This window comes from Giraffa tippelskirchi, chromosome X (assembly GCF_054371585.1).
Source record: "Giraffa tippelskirchi isolate mGirTip1 chromosome X, T2T-mGirTip1v1.2.pri, whole genome shotgun sequence".
Lineage (NCBI taxonomy): Eukaryota > Metazoa > Chordata > Mammalia > Artiodactyla > Giraffidae > Giraffa > Giraffa tippelskirchi.
In genome coordinates, this window is record NC_137289.1 from 21,595,646 (window position 1) to 21,613,930 (window position 18,285).

Below are 18,285 nucleotides of genomic sequence, written 5' to 3' on the forward strand. Positions count from 1 at the left end.
GATCCAACCAGTCCATCCTAAAGGAAATCTACCCCGAATATACATTGGAGGGACTGATGCTGAAGCTGAAACTCCTATATTTTGGTCGTCTGATACGAAGAACTGACTCACTTGACAAGACCTTGATAGCGGGAAAGACTGAAAGTGGGAAGAGAAGGGGATGACAGAGGATGAGATGGGTGGATGGCATCACTGACTCCATGGACATGAGTTGGAGCAAGCTCTGGGAGTTGGTGATGGAAAGGAAAGCCTGGCGTGCTGCAGTCCGTGGGGTTGCAAAGAGTTGGACACGACTGAGCTACTGAACTGCACTCTAGCTAAGGCCATTTATGAGATGGAAAATACTTGTTTTTTTCCAATTATATATGATGATAGTATGAGACAAAGTCACGTGTGCCATCTGATTGGAATTGATAGCCATGTAAGAGTGTATGATTACAAGTAGGGCATTGTCTGCATTCAGTCATGAGAAGTATCTGGGTCATCCTAGAGCTTCACCAAATGGCTTCTTCAACTCAACACACAAAGCCTAGAATATGAAGACTCCAGCAAATTTGGGAAGTGTGTGTGTTATTCCCTCAGTTGTGCCTGACTCTTTGGACCCCACGGACTCTTTAGACCCACCAGGCTCCTCTTGTCCATTGAATTCTCCAGGCCAGAATACTGGAGGGCATAGCCAGGACCTTTTCCAGGGAATCTTCCTGACCCGTGGATCAAACCTGGGTCTCTTGCATTGCAGGCGGATGCTTTACCATCTGAGTGAGACAAGATAATAAACATGTGGCCTGTTGCCTAGGTTTGGCAAGTCCTTAGGTATAGTCAATTTCTTTTGTGTCTTACGCATGGATGCCAGAGGTTTGCCACTTGATGCCTCCAAACAGTTTGATAGTTTGAAAAAATGCTGGAGATAAAAAAAAAAAAAAGAAGGGATCAAGTAAAAATTGAAATCTGGAAAACAGAAGATGAGTGATAAAGTTGGGTACCTTTGTCCAATGGAAACCAAAAAGAAAATGTAGAAATATAACCAGGTTTCTCTGAATTGAGTCAAATACAAGTCAGCCATATTTCCTGGTGTCTGTCTGTTTATGGTGTCTTTTTCAGGTTCAAAGGGCAGAGGCAGAAGAATGGTTGAAACAAGATGTCTCTCTTCTGGGACAGCACTGCCATCGTGCGGAAACAGTTTGATCAGGCCAAAGCTGTGAGCTGCTCTTCCTTGCGAGGCCTAGCAGTGGAGGCCGGTCAGATCAACTTAGGAACAACAGAACCTGAACTCAAGCCTGGCCCTCAACCTTTTCTGTGTGATCTGGCAGGATCGGTGGACAGTCAGGTTCTAGGCTTAGTGTCTGATCAGTGAGGGCCCAGGACCACGGAGCCCTCCAGCTGCTGCCAGGAAGTCCAGTCACAGGAAGGAGGTAAGCGGGGCCTCAGTTTCCTAACATTGTGGTGGGCCTTAGAGCCAAGCACTGAAAATGGGGGCACTTGTCTTGTGAATCTGCCCTTTGTAGGGCCTGGGCCCATTGTGACAGGAGTGACAGAGTGCAATGGACTGGCCTAATGCCAAGTACCTTAAATAGGTGATGCCATTGACGAAGTTGAGGGTGACCAAAAGTCTAAATAAAGTACCATGGCTTGGAGCAAGAAGGACCTGTATGGAAGGAATGGGAATACACTGACTTGCTGGTTTGAGTCAGAATATTTTCTAGGAGCCTGCAGATGCTCAAGTGGATGAAAATCACAAATGTAGTGGAAGGCCTACATTGTCTGAACCCACCCACCAGCTGCGAACTTCTGTGTCTTTGCAGGTTCACTCTAAAGCCCAGGGTCAATACCTTTGTCCTGACCTGACGCTGATGTTATCTCAGTTCTTGCAGGGGAGCGGGGCAAAGACCTGGCTTTGGGGTTGGTGTGTGCTAAGTCTCTTGAGTCATGTCAGACTCTGTGCGACGCTATGGACTGCAGCCTGCCAGGGAGGATAGCATTATTTCCTTCCTGTGCTTTAAGATGGAAAGCAAACTGCTGTACTTTACTTTATTTGGGGGGACTCCAAAATCACTGCAGATGGTGACTGCAGCCATGAAATTAAAAGACGCTTGCTCCTTGGAAGTAAAGCTATGAGCAACCTAGACAGCATATTAAAAAACAGAGACATTTCTTTGCCAACAAAGGTCCGTCTGGTCAAAGCAATGGTTTTTCTGGCAGGCATGCATGGATGTGACAGTTGGAATATAAGGACAGGTGAGCATCAAAGCATTGATGCTTTTGAGCTGTGGTGTGGCAGGAGACTCTTGAGAGTCCCTTGGACTGCACAGAGATCCAACCAGTCCATCCTAAAGGAAATCTACCCCGAATATACATTGGAGGGACTGATGCTGAAGCTGAAACTCCTATATTTTGGTCGTCTGATACGAAGAACTGACTCACTTGACAAGACCTTGATAGCGGGAAAGACTGAAAGTGGGAAGAGAAGGGGATGACAGAGGATGAGATGGGTGGATGGCATCACTGACTCCACGGACATGAGTTGGAGCAAGCTCTGGGAGTTGGTGATGGAAAGGAAAGCCTGGCGTGCTGCAGTCCGTGGGGTTGCAAAGAGTTGGACACGACTGAGCTACTGAACTGCACTCTAGCTAAGGCCATTTATGAGATGGAAAATACTTGTTTTTTTCCAATTATATATGATGATAGTATGAGACAAAGTCACGTGTGCCATCTGATTGGAATTGATAGCCATGTAAGAGTGTATGATTACAAGTAGGGCATTGTCTGCATTCAGTCATGAGAAGTATCTGGGTCATCCTAGAGCTTCACCAAATGGCTTCTTCAACTCAACACACAAAGCCTAGAATATGAAGACTCCAGCAAATTTGGGAAGTGTGTGTGTTATTCCCTCAGTTGTGCCTGACTCTTTGGACCCCACGGACTCTTTAGACCCACCAGGCTCCTCTTGTCCATTGAATTCTCCAGGCCAGAATACTGGAGTGCATAGCCAGGACCTTTTCCAGGGAATCTTCCTGACCCGTGGATCAAACCTGGGTCTCTTGCATTGCAGGCGGATGCTTTACCATCTGAGTGAGACAAGATAATAAACATGTGGCCTGTTGCCTAGGTTTGGCAAGTCCTTAGGTATAGTCAATTTCTTTTGTGTCTTACGCATGGATGCCAGAGGTTTGCCACTTGATGCCTCCAAACAGTTTGATAGTTTGAAAAAATGCTGGAGATAAAAAAAAAAAAAAGAAGGGATCAAGTAAAAATTGAAATCTGGAAAACAGAAGATGAGTGATAAAGTTGGGTACCTTTGTCCAATGGAAACCAAAAAGAAAATGTAGAAATATAACCAGGTTTCTCTGAATTGAGTCAAATACAAGTCAGCCATATTTCCTGGTGTCTGTCTGTTTATGGTGTCTTTTTCAGGTTCAAAGGGCAGAGGCAGAAGAATGGTTGAAACAAGATGTCTCTCTTCTGGGACAGCACTGCCATCGTGCGGAAACTGTTTGATCAGGCCAAAGCTGTGAGCTGCTCTTCCTTGCGAGGCCTAGCAGTGGAGGCCGGTCAGATCAACTTAGGAACAACAGAACCTGAACTCAAGCCTGGCCCTCAACCTTTTCTGTGTGATCTGGCAGGATCGGTGGACAGTCAGGTTCTAGGCTTAGTGTCTGATCAGTGAGGGCCCAGGACCACGGAGCCCTCCAGCTGCTGCCAGGAAGTCCAGTCACAGGAAGGAGGTAAGCGGGGCCTCAGTTTCCTAACATTGTGGTGGGCCTTAGAGCCAAGCACTGAAAATGGGGGCACTTGTCTTGTGAATCTGCCCTTTGTAGGGCCTGGGCCCATTGTGACAGGAGTGACAGAGTGCAATGGACTGGCCTAATGCCAAGTACCTTAAATAGGTGATGCCATTGACGAAGTTGAGGGTGACCAAAAGTCTAAATAAAGTACCATGGCTTGGAGCAAGAAGGACCTGTATGGAAGGAATGGGAATACACTGACTTGCTGGTTTGAGTCAGAATATTTTCTAGGAGCCTGCAGATGCTCAAGTGGATGAAAATCACAAATGTAGTGGAAGGCCTACATTGTCTGAACCCACCCACCAGCCGCGAACTTCTGTGTCTTTGCAGGTTCACTCTAAAGCCCAGGGTCAATACCTTTGTCCTGACCTGACGCTGATGTTATCTCAGTTCTTGCAGGGGAGCGGGGCAAAGACCTGGCTTTGGGGTTGGTGTGTGCTAAGTCTCTTGAGTCATGTCAGACTCTGTGCGACGCTATGGACTGCAGCCTGCCAGGGAGGATAGCATTATTTCCTTCCTGTGCTTTAAGATGGAAAGCAAACTGCTGTACTTTACTTTATTTGGGGGGACTCCAAAATCACTGCAGATGGTGACTGCAGCCATGAAATTAAAAGACGCTTGCTCCTTGGAAGTAAAGCTATGAGCAACCTAGACAGCATATTAAAAAACAGAGACATTTCTTTGCCAACAAAGGTCCGTCTGGTCAAAGCAATGGTTTTTCTGGCAGGCATGCATGGATGTGAGAGTTGGAATATAAGGACAGGTGAGCATCAAAGCATTGATGCTTTTGAGCTGTGGTGTGGCAGGAGACTCTTGAGAGTCCCTTGGACTGCACAGAGATCCAACCAGTCCATCCTAAAGGAAATCTACCCCGAATATACATTGGAGGGACTGATGCTGAAGCTGAAACTCCTATATTTTGGTCGTCTGATACGAAGAACTGACTCACTTGACAAGACCTTGATAGCGGGAAAGACTGAAAGTGGGAAGAGAAGGGGATGACAGAGGATGAGATGGGTGGATGGCATCACTGACTCCACGGACATGAGTTGGAGCAAGCTCTGGGAGTTGGTGATGGAAAGGAAAGCCTGGCGTGCTGCAGTCCGTGGGGTTGCAAAGAGTTGGACACGACTGAGCTACTGAACTGCACTCTAGCTAAGGCCATTTATGAGATGGAAAATACTTGTTTTTTTCCAATTATATATGATGATAGTATGAGACAAAGTCACGTGTGCCATCTGATTGGAATTGATAGCCATGTAAGAGTGTATGATTACAAGTAGGGCATTGTCTGCATTCAGTCATGAGAAGTATCTGGGTCATCCTAGAGCTTCACCAAATGGCTTCTTCAACTCAACACACAAAGCCTAGAATATGAAGACTCCAGCAAATTTGGGAAGTGTGTGTGTTATTCCCTCAGTTGTGCCTGACTCTTTGGACCCCACGGACTCTTTAGACCCACCAGGCTCCTCTTGTCCATTGAATTCTCCAGGCCAGAATACTGGAGGGCATAGCCAGGACCTTTTCCAGGGAATCTTCCTGACCCGTGGATCAAACCTGGGTCTCTTGCATTGCAGGCGGATGCTTTACCATCTGAGTGAGACAAGATAATAAACACGTGGCCTGTTGCCTAGGTTTGGCAAGTCCTTAGGTATAGTCAATTTCTTTTGTGTCTTACGCATGGATGCCAGAGGTTTGCCACTTGATGCCTCCAAACAGTTTGATAGTTTGAAAAAATGCTGGAGATAAAAAAAAAAAAAAGAAGGGATCAAGTAAAAATTGAAATCTGGAAAACAGAAGATGAGTGATAAAGTTGGGTACCTTTGTCCAATGGAAACCAAAAAGAAAATGTAGAAATATAACCAGGTTTCTCTGAATTGAGTCAAATACAAGTCAGCCATATTTCCTGGTGTCTGTCTGTTTATGGTGTCTTTTTCAGGTTCAAAGGGCAGAGGCAGAAGAATGGTTGAAACAAGATGTCTCTCTTCTGGGACAGCACTGCCATCGTGCGGAAACTGTTTGATCAGGCCAAAGCTGTGAGCTGCTCTTCCTTGCGAGGCCTAGCAGTGGAGGCCGGTCAGATCAACTTAGGAACAACAGAACCTGAACTCAAGCCTGGCCCTCAACCTTTTCTGTGTGATCTGGCAGGATCGGTGGACAGTCAGGTTCTAGGCTTAGTGTCTGATCAGTGAGGGCCCAGGACCACGGAGCCCTCCAGCTGCTGCCAGGAAGTCCAGTCACAGGAAGGAGGTAAGCGGGGCCTCAGTTTCCTAACATTGTGGTGGGCCTTAGAGCCAAGCACTGAAAATGGGGGCACTTGTCTTGTGAATCTGCCCTTTGTAGGGCCTGGGCCCATTGTGACAGGAGTGACAGAGTGCAATGGACTGGCCTAATGCCAAGTACCTTAAATAGGTGATGCCATTGACGAAGTTGAGGGTGACCAAAAGTCTAAATAAAGTACCATGGCTTGGAGCAAGAAGGACCTGTATGGAAGGAATGGGAATACACTGACTTGCTGGTTTGAGTCAGAATATTTTCTAGGAGCCTGCAGATGCTCAAGTGGATGAAAATCACAAATGTAGTGGAAGGCCTACATTGTCTGAACCCACCCACCAGCTGCGAACTTCTGTGTCTTTGCAGGTTCACTCTAAAGCCCAGGGTCAATACCTTTGTCCTGACCTGACGCTGATGTTATCTCAGTTCTTGCAGGGGAGCGGGGCAAAGACCTGGCTTTGGGGTTGGTGTGTGCTAAGTCTCTTGAGTCATGTCAGACTCTGTGCGACGCTATGGACTGCAGCCTGCCAGGGAGGATAGCATTATTTCCTTCCTGTGCTTTAAGATGGAAAGCAAACTGCTGTACTTTACTTTATTTTGGGGGACTCCAAAATCACTGCAGATGGTGACTGCAGCCATGAAATTAAAAGACGCTTGCTCCTTGGAAGTAAAGCTATGAGCAACCTAGACAGCATATTAAAAAACAGAGACATTTCTTTGCCAACAAAGGTCCGTCTGGTCAAAGCAATGGTTTTTCTGGCAGGCATGCATGGATGTGAGAGTTGGAATATAAGGACAGGTGAGCATCAAAGCATTGATGCTTTTGAGCTGTGGTGTGGCAGGAGACTCTTGAGAGTCCCTTGGACTGCACAGAGATCCAACCAGTCCATCCTAAAGGAAATCTACCCCGAATATACATTGGAGGGACTGATGCTGAAGCTGAAACTCCTATATTTTGGTCGTCTGATACGAAGAACTGACTCACTTGACAAGACCTTGATAGCGGGAAAGACTGAAAGTGGGAAGAGAAGGGGATGACAGAGGATGAGATGGGTGGATGGCATCACTGACTCCATGGACATGAGTTGGAGCAAGCTCTGGGAGTTGGTGATGGAAAGGAAAGCCTGGCGTGCTGCAGTCCGTGGGGTTGCAAAGAGTTGGACACGACTGAGCTACTGAACTGCACTCTAGCTAAGGCCATTTATGAGATGGAAAATACTTGTTTTTTTCCAATTATATATGATGATAGTATGAGACAAAGTCACGTGTGCCATCTGATTGGAATTGATAGCCATGTAAGAGTGTATGATTACAAGTAGGGCATTGTCTGCATTCAGTCATGAGAAGTATCTGGGTCATCCTAGAGCTTCACCAAATGGCTTCTTCAACTCAACACACAAAGCCTAGAATATGAAGACTCCAGCAAATTTGGGAAGTGTGTGTGTTATTCCCTCAGTTGTGCCTGACTCTTTGGACCCCACGGACTCTTTAGACCCACCAGGCTCCTCTTGTCCATTGAATTCTCCAGGCCAGAATACTGGAGGGCATAGCCAGGACCTTTTCCAGGGAATCTTCCTGACCCGTGGATCAAACCTGGGTCTCTTGCATTGCAGGCGGATGCTTTACCATCTGAGTGAGACAAGATAATAAACACGTGGCCTGTTGCCTAGGTTTGGCAAGTCCTTAGGTATAGTCAATTTCTTTTGTGTCTTACGCATGGATGCCAGAGGTTTGCCACTTGATGCCTCCAAACAGTTTGATAGTTTGAAAAAATGCTGGAGATAAAAAAAAAAAAAAGAAGGGATCAAGTAAAAATTGAAATCTGGAAAACAGAAGATGAGTGATAAAGTTGGGTACCTTTGTCCAATGGAAACCAAAAAGAAAATGTAGAAATATAACCAGGTTTCTCTGAATTGAGTCAAATACAAGTCAGCCATATTTCCTGGTGTCTGTCTGTTTATGGTGTCTTTTTCAGGTTCAAAGGGCAGAGGCAGAAGAATGGTTGAAACAAGATGTCTCTCTTCTGGGACAGCACTGCCATCGTGCGGAAACAGTTTGATCAGGCCAAAGCTGTGAGCTGCTCTTCCTTGCGAGGCCTAGCAGTGGAGGCCGGTCAGATCAACTTAGGAACAACAGAACCTGAACTCAAGCCTGGCCCTCAACCTTTTCTGTGTGATCTGGCAGGATCGGTGGACAGTCAGGTTCTAGGCTTAGTGTCTGATCAGTGAGGGCCCAGGACCACGGAGCCCTCCAGCTGCTGCCAGGAAGTCCAGTCACAGGAAGGAGGTAAGCGGGGCCTCAGTTTCCTAACATTGTGGTGGGCCTTAGAGCCAAGCACTGAAAATGGGGGCACTTGTCTTGTGAATCTGCCCTTTGTAGGGCCTGGGCCCATTGTGACAGGAGTGACAGAGTGCAATGGACTGGCCTAATGCCAAGTACCTTAAATAGGTGATGCCATTGACGAAGTTGAGGGTGACCAAAAGTCTAAATAAAGTACCATGGCTTGGAGCAAGAAGGACCTGTATGGAAGGAATGGGAATACACTGACTTGCTGGTTTGAGTCAGAATATTTTCTAGGAGCCTGCAGATGCTCAAGTGGATGAAAATCACAAATGTAGTGGAAGGCCTACATTGTCTGAACCCACCCACCAGCTGCGAACTTCTGTGTCTTTGCAGGTTCACTCTAAAGCCCAGGGTCAATACCTTTGTCCTGACCTGACGCTGATGTTATCTCAGTTCTTGCAGGGGAGCGGGGCAAAGACCTGGCTTTGGGGTTGGTGTGTGCTAAGTCTCTTGAGTCATGTCAGACTCTGTGCGACGCTATGGACTGCAGCCTGCCAGGGAGGATAGCATTATTTCCTTCCTGTGCTTTAAGATGGAAAGCAAACTGCTGTACTTTACTTTATTTTGGGGGACTCCAAAATCACTGCAGATGGTGACTGCAGCCATGAAATTAAAAGACGCTTGCTCCTTGGAAGTAAAGCTATGAGCAACCTAGACAGCATATTAAAAAACAGAGACATTTCTTTGCCAACAAAGGTCCGTCTGGTCAAAGCAATGGTTTTTCTGGCAGGCATGCATGGATGTGAGAGTTGGAATATAAGGACAGGTGAGCATCAAAGCATTGATGCTTTTGAGCTGTGGTGTGGCAGGAGACTCTTGAGAGTCCCTTGGACTGCACAGAGATCCAACCAGTCCATCCTAAAGGAAATCTACCCCGAATATACATTGGAGGGACTGATGCTGAAGCTGAAACTCCTATATTTTGGTCGTCTGATACGAAGAACTGACTCACTTGACAAGACCTTGATAGCGGGAAAGACTGAAAGTGGGAAGAGAAGGGGATGACAGAGGATGAGATGGGTGGATGGCATCACTGACTCCATGGACATGAGTTGGAGCAAGCTCTGGGAGTTGGTGATGGAAAGGAAAGCCTGGCGTGCTGCAGTCCGTGGGGTTGCAAAGAGTTGGACACGACTGAGCTACTGAACTGACCTCTAGCTAAGGCCATTTATGAGATGGAAAATACTTGTTTTTTTCCAATTATATATGATGATAGTATGAGACAAAGTCACGTGTGCCATCTGATTGGAATTGATAGCCATGTAAGAGTGTATGATTACAAGTAGGGCATTGTCTGCATTCAGTCATGAGAAGTATCTGGGTCATCCTAGAGCTTCACCAAATGGCTTCTTCAACTCAACACACAAAGCCTAGAATATGAAGACTCCAGCAAATTTGGGAAGTGTGTGTGTTATTCCCTCAGTTGTGCCTGACTCTTTGGACCCCACGGACTCTTTAGACCCACCAGGCTCCTCTTGTCCATTGAATTCTCCAGGCCAGAATACTGGAGGGCATAGCCAGGACCTTTTCCAGGGAATCTTCCTGACCCGTGGATCAAACCTGGGTCTCTTGCATTGCAGGCGGATGCTTTACCATCTGAGTGAGACAAGATAATAAACATGTGGCCTGTTGCCTAGGTTTGGCAAGTCCTTAGGTATAGTCAATTTCTTTTGTGTCTTACGCATGGATGCCAGAGGTTTGCCACTTGATGCCTCCAAACAGTTTGATAGTTTGAAAAAATGCTGGAGATAAAAAAAAAAAAAAGAAGGGATCAAGTAAAAATTGAAATCTGGAAAACAGAAGATGAGTGATAAAGTTGGGTACCTTTGTCCAATGGAAACCAAAAAGAAAATGTAGAAATATAACCAGGTTTCTCTGAATTGAGTCAAATACAAGTCAGCCATATTTCCTGGTGTCTGTCTGTTTATGGTGTCTTTTTCAGGTTCAAAGGGCAGAGGCAGAAGAATGGTTGAAACAAGATGTCTCTCTTCTGGGACAGCACTGCCATCGTGCGGAAACTGTTTGATCAGGCCAAAGCTGTGAGCTGCTCTTCCTTGCGAGGCCTAGCAGTGGAGGCCGGTCAGATCAACTTAGGAACAACAGAACCTGAACTCAAGCCTGGCCCTCAACCTTTTCTGTGTGATCTGGCAGGATCGGTGGACAGTCAGGTTCTAGGCTTAGTGTCTGATCAGTGAGGGCCCAGGACCACGGAGCCCTCCAGCTGCTGCCAGGAAGTCCAGTCACAGGAAGGAGGTAAGCGGGGCCTCAGTTTCCTAACATTGTGGTGGGCCTTAGAGCCAAGCACTGAAAATGGGGGCACTTGTCTTGTGAATCTGCCCTTTGTAGGGCCTGGGCCCATTGTGACAGGAGTGACAGAGTGCAATGGACTGGCCTAATGCCAAGTACCTTAAATAGGTGATGCCATTGACGAAGTTGAGGGTGACCAAAAGTCTAAATAAAGTACCATGGCTTGGAGCAAGAAGGACCTGTATGGAAGGAATGGGAATACACTGACTTGCTGGTTTGAGTCAGAATATTTTCTAGGAGCCTGCAGATGCTCAAGTGGATGAAAATCACAAATGTAGTGGAAGGCCTACATTGTCTGAACCCACCCACCAGCCGCGAACTTCTGTGTCTTTGCAGGTTCACTCTAAAGCCCAGGGTCAATACCTTTGTCCTGACCTGACGCTGATGTTATCTCAGTTCTTGCAGGGGAGCGGGGCAAAGACCTGGCTTTGGGGTTGGTGTGTGCTAAGTCTCTTGAGTCATGTCAGACTCTGTGCGACGCTATGGACTGCAGCCTGCCAGGGAGGATAGCATTATTTCCTTCCTGTGCTTTAAGATGGAAAGCAAACTGCTGTACTTTACTTTATTTTGGGGGACTCCAAAATCACTGCAGATGGTGACTGCAGCCATGAAATTAAAAGACGCTTGCTCCTTGGAAGTAAAGCTATGAGCAACCTAGACAGCATATTAAAAAACAGAGACATTTCTTTGCCAACAAAGGTCCGTCTGGTCAAAGCAATGGTTTTTCTGGCAGGCATGCATGGATGTGAGAGTTGGAATATAAGGACAGGTGAGCATCAAAGCATTGATGCTTTTGAGCTGTGGTGTGGCAGGAGACTCTTGAGAGTCCCTTGGACTGCACAGAGATCCAACCAGTCCATCCTAAAGGAAATCTACCCCGAATATACATTGGAGGGACTGATGCTGAAGCTGAAACTCCTATATTTTGGTCGTCTGATACGAAGAACTGACTCACTTGACAAGACCTTGATAGCGGGAAAGACTGAAAGTGGGAAGAGAAGGGGATGACAGAGGATGAGATGGGTGGATGGCATCACTGACTCCATGGACATGAGTTGGAGCAAGCTCTGGGAGTTGGTGATGGAAAGGAAAGCCTGGCGTGCTGCAGTCCGTGGGGTTGCAAAGAGTTGGACACGACTGAGCTACTGAACTGAACTCTAGCTAAGGCCATTTATGAGATGGAAAATACTTGTTTTTCTCCAATTATATATGATGATAGTATGAGACAAAGTCACGTGTGCCATCTGATTGGAATTGATAGCCATGTAAGAGTGTATGATTACAAGTAGGGCATTGTCTGCATTCAGTCATGAGAAGTATCTGGGTCATCCTAGAGCTTCACCAAATGGCTTCTTCAACTCAACACACAAAGCCTAGAATATGAAGACTCCAGCAAATTTGGGAAGTGTGTGTGTTATTCCCTCAGTTGTGCCTGACTCTTTGGACCCCACGGACTCTTTAGACCCACCAGGCTCCTCTTGTCCATTGAATTCTCCAGGCCAGAATACTGGAGTGCATAGCCAGGACCTTTTCCAGGGAATCTTCCTGACCCGTGGATCAAACCTGGGTCTCTTGCATTGCAGGCGGATGCTTTACCATCTGAGTGAGACAAGATAATAAACATGTGGCCTGTTGCCTAGGTTTGGCAAGTCCTTAGGTATAGTCAATTTCTTTTGTGTCTTACGCATGGATGCCAGAGGTTTGCCACTTGATGCCTCCAAACAGTTTGATAGTTTGAAAAAATGCTGGAGATAAAAAAAAAAAAAGAAGGGATCAAGTAAAAATTGAAATCTGGAAAACAGAAGATGAGTGATAAAGTTGGGTACCTTTGTCCAATGGAAACCAAAAAGAAAATGTAGAAATATAACCAGGTTTCTCTGAATTGAGTCAAATACAAGTCAGCCATATTTCCTGGTGTCTGTCTGTTTATGGTGTCTTTTTCAGGTTCAAAGGGCAGAGGCAGAAGAATGGTTGAAACAAGATGTCTCTCTTCTGGGACAGCACTGCCATCGTGCGGAAACAGTTTGATCAGGCCAAAGCTGTGAGCTGCTCTTCCTTGCGAGGCCTAGCAGTGGAGGCCGGTCAGATCAACTTAGGAACAACAGAACCTGAACTCAAGCCTGGCCCTCAACCTTTTCTGTGTGATCTGGCAGGATCGGTGGACAGTCAGGTTCTAGGCTTAGTGTCTGATCAGTGAGGGCCCAGGACCACGGAGCCCTCCAGCTGCTGCCAGGAAGTCCAGTCACAGGAAGGAGGTAAGCGGGGCCTCAGTTTCCTAACATTGTGGTGGGCCTTAGAGCCAAGCACTGAAAATGGGGGCACTTGTCTTGTGAATCTGCCCTTTGTAGGGCCTGGGCCCATTGTGACAGGAGTGACAGAGTGCAATGGACTGGCCTAATGCCAAGTACCTTAAATAGGTGATGCCATTGACGAAGTTGAGGGTGACCAAAAGTCTAAATAAAGTACCATGGCTTGGAGCAAGAAGGACCTGTATGGAAGGAATGGGAATACACTGACTTGCTGGTTTGAGTCAGAATATTTTCTAGGAGCCTGCAGATGCTCAAGTGGATGAAAATCACAAATGTAGTGGAAGGCCTACATTGTCTGAACCCACCCACCAGCCGCGAACTTCTGTGTCTTTGCAGGTTCACTCTAAAGCCCAGGGTCAATACCTTTGTCCTGACCTGACGCTGATGTTATCTCAGTTCTTGCAGGGGAGCGGGGCAAAGACCTGGCTTTGGGGTTGGTGTGTGCTAAGTCTCTTGAGTCATGTCAGACTCTGTGCGACGCTATGGACTGCAGCCTGCCAGGGAGGATAGCATTATTTCCTTCCTGTGCTTTAAGATGGAAAGCAAACTGCTGTACTTTACTTTATTTTGGGGGACTCCAAAATCACTGCAGATGGTGACTGCAGCCATGAAATTAAAAGACGCTTGCTCCTTGGAAGTAAAGCTATGAGCAACCTAGACAGCATATTAAAAAACAGAGACATTTCTTTGCCAACAAAGGTCCGTCTGGTCAAAGCAATGGTTTTTCTGGCAGGCATGCATGGATGTGAGAGTTGGAATATAAGGACAGGTGAGCATCAAAGCATTGATGCTTTTGAGCTGTGGTGTGGCAGGAGACTCTTGAGAGTCCCTTGGACTGCACAGAGATCCAACCAGTCCATCCTAAAGGAAATCTACCCCGAATATACATTGGAGGGACTGATGCTGAAGCTGAAACTCCTATATTTTGGTCGTCTGATACGAAGAACTGACTCACTTGACAAGACCTTGATAGCGGGAAAGACTGAAAGTGGGAAGAGAAGGGGATGACAGAGGATGAGATGGGTGGATGGCATCACTGACTCCACGGACATGAGTTGGAGCAAGCTCTGGGAGTTGGTGATGGAAAGGAAAGCCTGGCGTGCTGCAGTCCGTGGGGTTGCAAAGAGTTGGACACGACTGAGCTACTGAACTGCACTCTAGCTAAGGCCATTTATGAGATGGAAAATACTTGTTTTTTTCCAATTATATATGATGATAGTATGAGACAAAGTCACGTGTGCCATCTGATTGGAATTGATAGCCATGTAAGAGTGTATGATTACAAGTAGGGCATTGTCTGCATTCAGTCATGAGAAGTATCTGGGTCATCCTAGAGCTTCACCAAATGGCTTCTTCAACTCAACACACAAAGCCTAGAATATGAAGACTCCAGCAAATTTGGGAAGTGTGTGTGTTATTCCCTCAGTTGTGCCTGACTCTTTGGACCCCACGGACTCTTTAGACCCACCAGGCTCCTCTTGTCCATTGAATTCTCCAGGCCAGAATACTGGAGTGCATAGCCAGGACCTTTTCCAGGGAATCTTCCTGACCCGTGGATCAAACCTGGGTCTCTTGCATTGCAGGCGGATGCTTTACCATCTGAGTGAGACAAGATAATAAACATGTGGCCTGTTGCCTAGGTTTGGCAAGTCCTTAGGTATAGTCAATTTCTTTTGTGTCTTACGCATGGATGCCAGAGGTTTGCCACTTGATGCCTCCAAACAGTTTGATAGTTTGAAAAAATGCTGGAGATAAAAAAAAAAAAAGAAGGGATCAAGTAAAAATTGAAATCTGGAAAACAGAAGATGAGTGATAAAGTTGGGTACCTTTGTCCAATGGAAACCAAAAAGAAAATGTAGAAATATAACCAGGTTTCTCTGAATTGAGTCAAATACAAGTCAGCCATATTTCCTGGTGTCTGTCTGTTTATGGTGTCTTTTTCAGGTTCAAAGGGCAGAGGCAGAAGAATGGTTGAAACAAGATGTCTCTCTTCTGGGACAGCACTGCCATCGTGCGGAAACAGTTTGATCAGGCCAAAGCTGTGAGCTGCTCTTCCTTGCGAGGCCTAGCAGTGGAGGCCGGTCAGATCAACTTAGGAACAACAGAACCTGAACTCAAGCCTGGCCCTCAACCTTTTCTGTGTGATCTGGCAGGATCGGTGGACAGTCAGGTTCTAGGCTTAGTGTCTGATCAGTGAGGGCCCAGGACCACGGAGCCCTCCAGCTGCTGCCAGGAAGTCCAGTCACAGGAAGGAGGTAAGCGGGGCCTCAGTTTCCTAACATTGTGGTGGGCCTTAGAGCCAAGCACTGAAAATGGGGGCACTTGTCTTGTGAATCTGCCCTTTGTAGGGCCTGGGCCCATTGTGACAGGAGTGACAGAGTGCAATGGACTGGCCTAATGCCAAGTACCTTAAATAGGTGATGCCATTGACGAAGTTGAGGGTGACCAAAAGTCTAAATAAAGTACCATGGCTTGGAGCAAGAAGGACCTGTATGGAAGGAATGGGAATACACTGACTTGCTGGTTTGAGTCAGAATATTTTCTAGGAGCCTGCAGATGCTCAAGTGGATGAAAATCACAAATGTAGTGGAAGGCCTACATTGTCTGAACCCACCCACCAGCCGCGAACTTCTGTGTCTTTGCAGGTTCACTCTAAAGCCCAGGGTCAATACCTTTGTCCTGACCTGACGCTGATGTTATCTCAGTTCTTGCAGGGGAGCGGGGCAAAGACCTGGCTTTGGGGTTGGTGTGTGCTAAGTCTCTTGAGTCATGTCAGACTCTGTGCGACGCTATGGACTGCAGCCTGCCAGGGAGGATAGCATTATTTCCTTCCTGTGCTTTAAGATGGAAAGCAAACTGCTGTACTTTACTTTATTTGGGGGGACTCCAAAATCACTGCAGATGGTGACTGCAGCCATGAAATTAAAAGACGCTTGCTCCTTGGAAGTAAAGCTATGAGCAACCTAGACAGCATATTAAAAAACAGAGACATTTCTTTGCCAACAAAGGTCCGTCTGGTCAAAGCAATGGTTTTTCTGGCAGGCATGCATGGATGTGAGAGTTGGAATATAAGGACAGGTGAGCATCAAAGCATTGATGCTTTTGAGCTGTGGTGTGGCAGGAGACTCTTGAGAGTCCCTTGGACTGCACAGAGATCCAACCAGTCCATCCTAAAGGAAATCTACCCCGAATATACATTGGAGGGACTGATGCTGAAGCTGAAACTCCTATATTTTGGTCGTCTGATACGAAGAACTGACTCACTTGACAAGACCTTGATAGCGGGAAAGACTGAAAGTGGGAAGAGAAGGGGATGACAGAGGATGAGATGGGTGGATGGCATCACTGACTCCATGGACATGAGTTGGAGCAAGCTCTGGGAGTTGGTGATGGAAAGGAAAGCCTGGCGTGCTGCAGTCCGTGGGGTTGCAAAGAGTTGGACACGACTGAGCTACTGAACTGCACTCTAGCTAAGGCCATTTATGAGATGGAAAATACTTGTTTTTTTCCAATTATATATGATGATAGTATGAGACAAAGTCACGTGTGCCATCTGATTGGAATTGATAGCCATGTAAGAGTGTATGATTACAAGTAGGGCATTGTCTGCATTCAGTCATGAGAAGTATCTGGGTCATCCTAGAGCTTCACCAAATGGCTTCTTCAACTCAACACACAAAGCCTAGAATATGAAGACTCCAGCAAATTTGGGAAGTGTGTGTGTTATTCCCTCAGTTGTGCCTGACTCTTTGGACCCCACGGACTCTTTAGACCCACCAGGCTCCTCTTGTCCATTGAATTCTCCAGGCCAGAATACTGGAGGGCATAGCCAGGACCTTTTCCAGGGAATCTTCCTGACCCGTGGATCAAACCTGGGTCTCTTGCATTGCAGGCGGATGCTTTACCATCTGAGTGAGACAAGATAATAAACATGTGGCCTGTTGCCTAGGTTTGGCAAGTCCTTAGGTATAGTCAATTTCTTTTGTGTCTTACGCATGGATGCCAGAGGTTTGCCACTTGATGCCTCCAAACAGTTTGATAGTTTGAAAAAATGCTGGAGATAAAAAAAAAAAAAAGAAGGGATCAAGTAAAAATTGAAATCTGGAAAACAGAAGATGAGTGATAAAGTTGGGTACCTTTGTCCAATGGAAACCAAAAAGAAAATGTAGAAATATAACCAGGTTTCTCTGAATTGAGTCAAATACAAGTCAGCCATATTTCCTGGTGTCTGTCTGTTTATGGTGTCTTTTTCAGGTTCAAAGGGCAGAGGCAGAAGAATGGTTGAAACAAGATGTCTCTCTTCTGGGACAGCACTGCCATCGTGCGGAAACAGTTTGATCAGGCCAAAGCTGTGAGCTGCTCTTCCTTGCGAGGCCTAGCAGTGGAGGCCGGTCAGATCAACTTAGGAACAACAGAACCTGAACTCAAGCCTGGCCCTCAACCTTTTCTGTGTGATCTGGCAGGATCGGTGGACAGTCAGGTTCTAGGCTTAGTGTCTGATCAGTGAGGGCCCAGGACCACGGAGCCCTCCAGCTGCTGCCAGGAAGTCCAGTCACAGGAAGGAGGTAAGCGGGGCCTCAGTTTCCTAACATTGTGGTGGGCCTTAGAGCCAAGCACTGAAAATGGGGGCACTTGTCTTGTGAATCTGCCCTTTGTAGGGCCTGGGCCCATTGTGACAGGAGTGACAGAGTGCAATGGACTGGCCTAATGCCAAGTACCTTAAATAGGTGATGCCATTGACGAAGTTGAGGGTGACCAAAAGTCTAAATAAAGTACCATGGCTTGGAGCAAGAAGGACCTGTATGGAAGGAATGGGAATACACTGACTTGCTGGTTTGAGTCAGAATATTTTCTAGGAGCCTGCAGATGCTCAAGTGGATGAAAATCACAAATGTAGTGGAAGGCCTACATTGTCTGAACCCACCCACCAGCCGCGAACTTCTGTGTCTTTGCAGGTTCACTCTAAAGCCCAGGGTCAATACCTTTGTCCTGACCTGACGCTGATGTTATCTCAGTTCTTGCAGGGGAGCGGGGCAAAGACCTGGCTTTGGGGTTGGTGTGTGCTAAGTCTCTTGAGTCATGTCAGACTCTGTGCGACGCTATGGACTGCAGCCTGCCAGGGAGGATAGCATTATTTCCTTCCTGTGCTTTAAGATGGAAAGCAAACTGCTGTACTTTACTTTATTTGGGGGGACTCCAAAATCACTGCAGATGGTGACTGCAGCCATGAAATTAAAAGACGCTTGCTCCTTGGAAGTAAAGCTATGAGC

The 18,285-nt window shown here is 46.7% G+C and overlaps 1 long non-coding RNA gene across 1 annotated transcript in view; it reads left to right on the forward strand.

Annotated features, from left to right (window-relative positions):
* LOC145536977 (uncharacterized) overlaps window positions 1-18,285 on the forward strand; it is a 55,342-nt gene that overhangs the window by 15,066 nt on the left and 21,991 nt on the right. The window contains exons 8-15 of the long non-coding RNA XR_014076111.1: window positions 1,102-1,412; window positions 3,412-3,722; window positions 5,722-6,032; window positions 8,032-8,342; window positions 10,342-10,652; window positions 12,651-12,961; window positions 14,960-15,270; window positions 17,270-17,580. This is a non-coding gene — a long non-coding RNA (uncharacterized LOC145536977). The remainder of the gene's footprint in view (window positions 1-1,101; window positions 1,413-3,411; window positions 3,723-5,721; window positions 6,033-8,031; window positions 8,343-10,341; window positions 10,653-12,650; window positions 12,962-14,959; window positions 15,271-17,269; window positions 17,581-18,285) is intronic.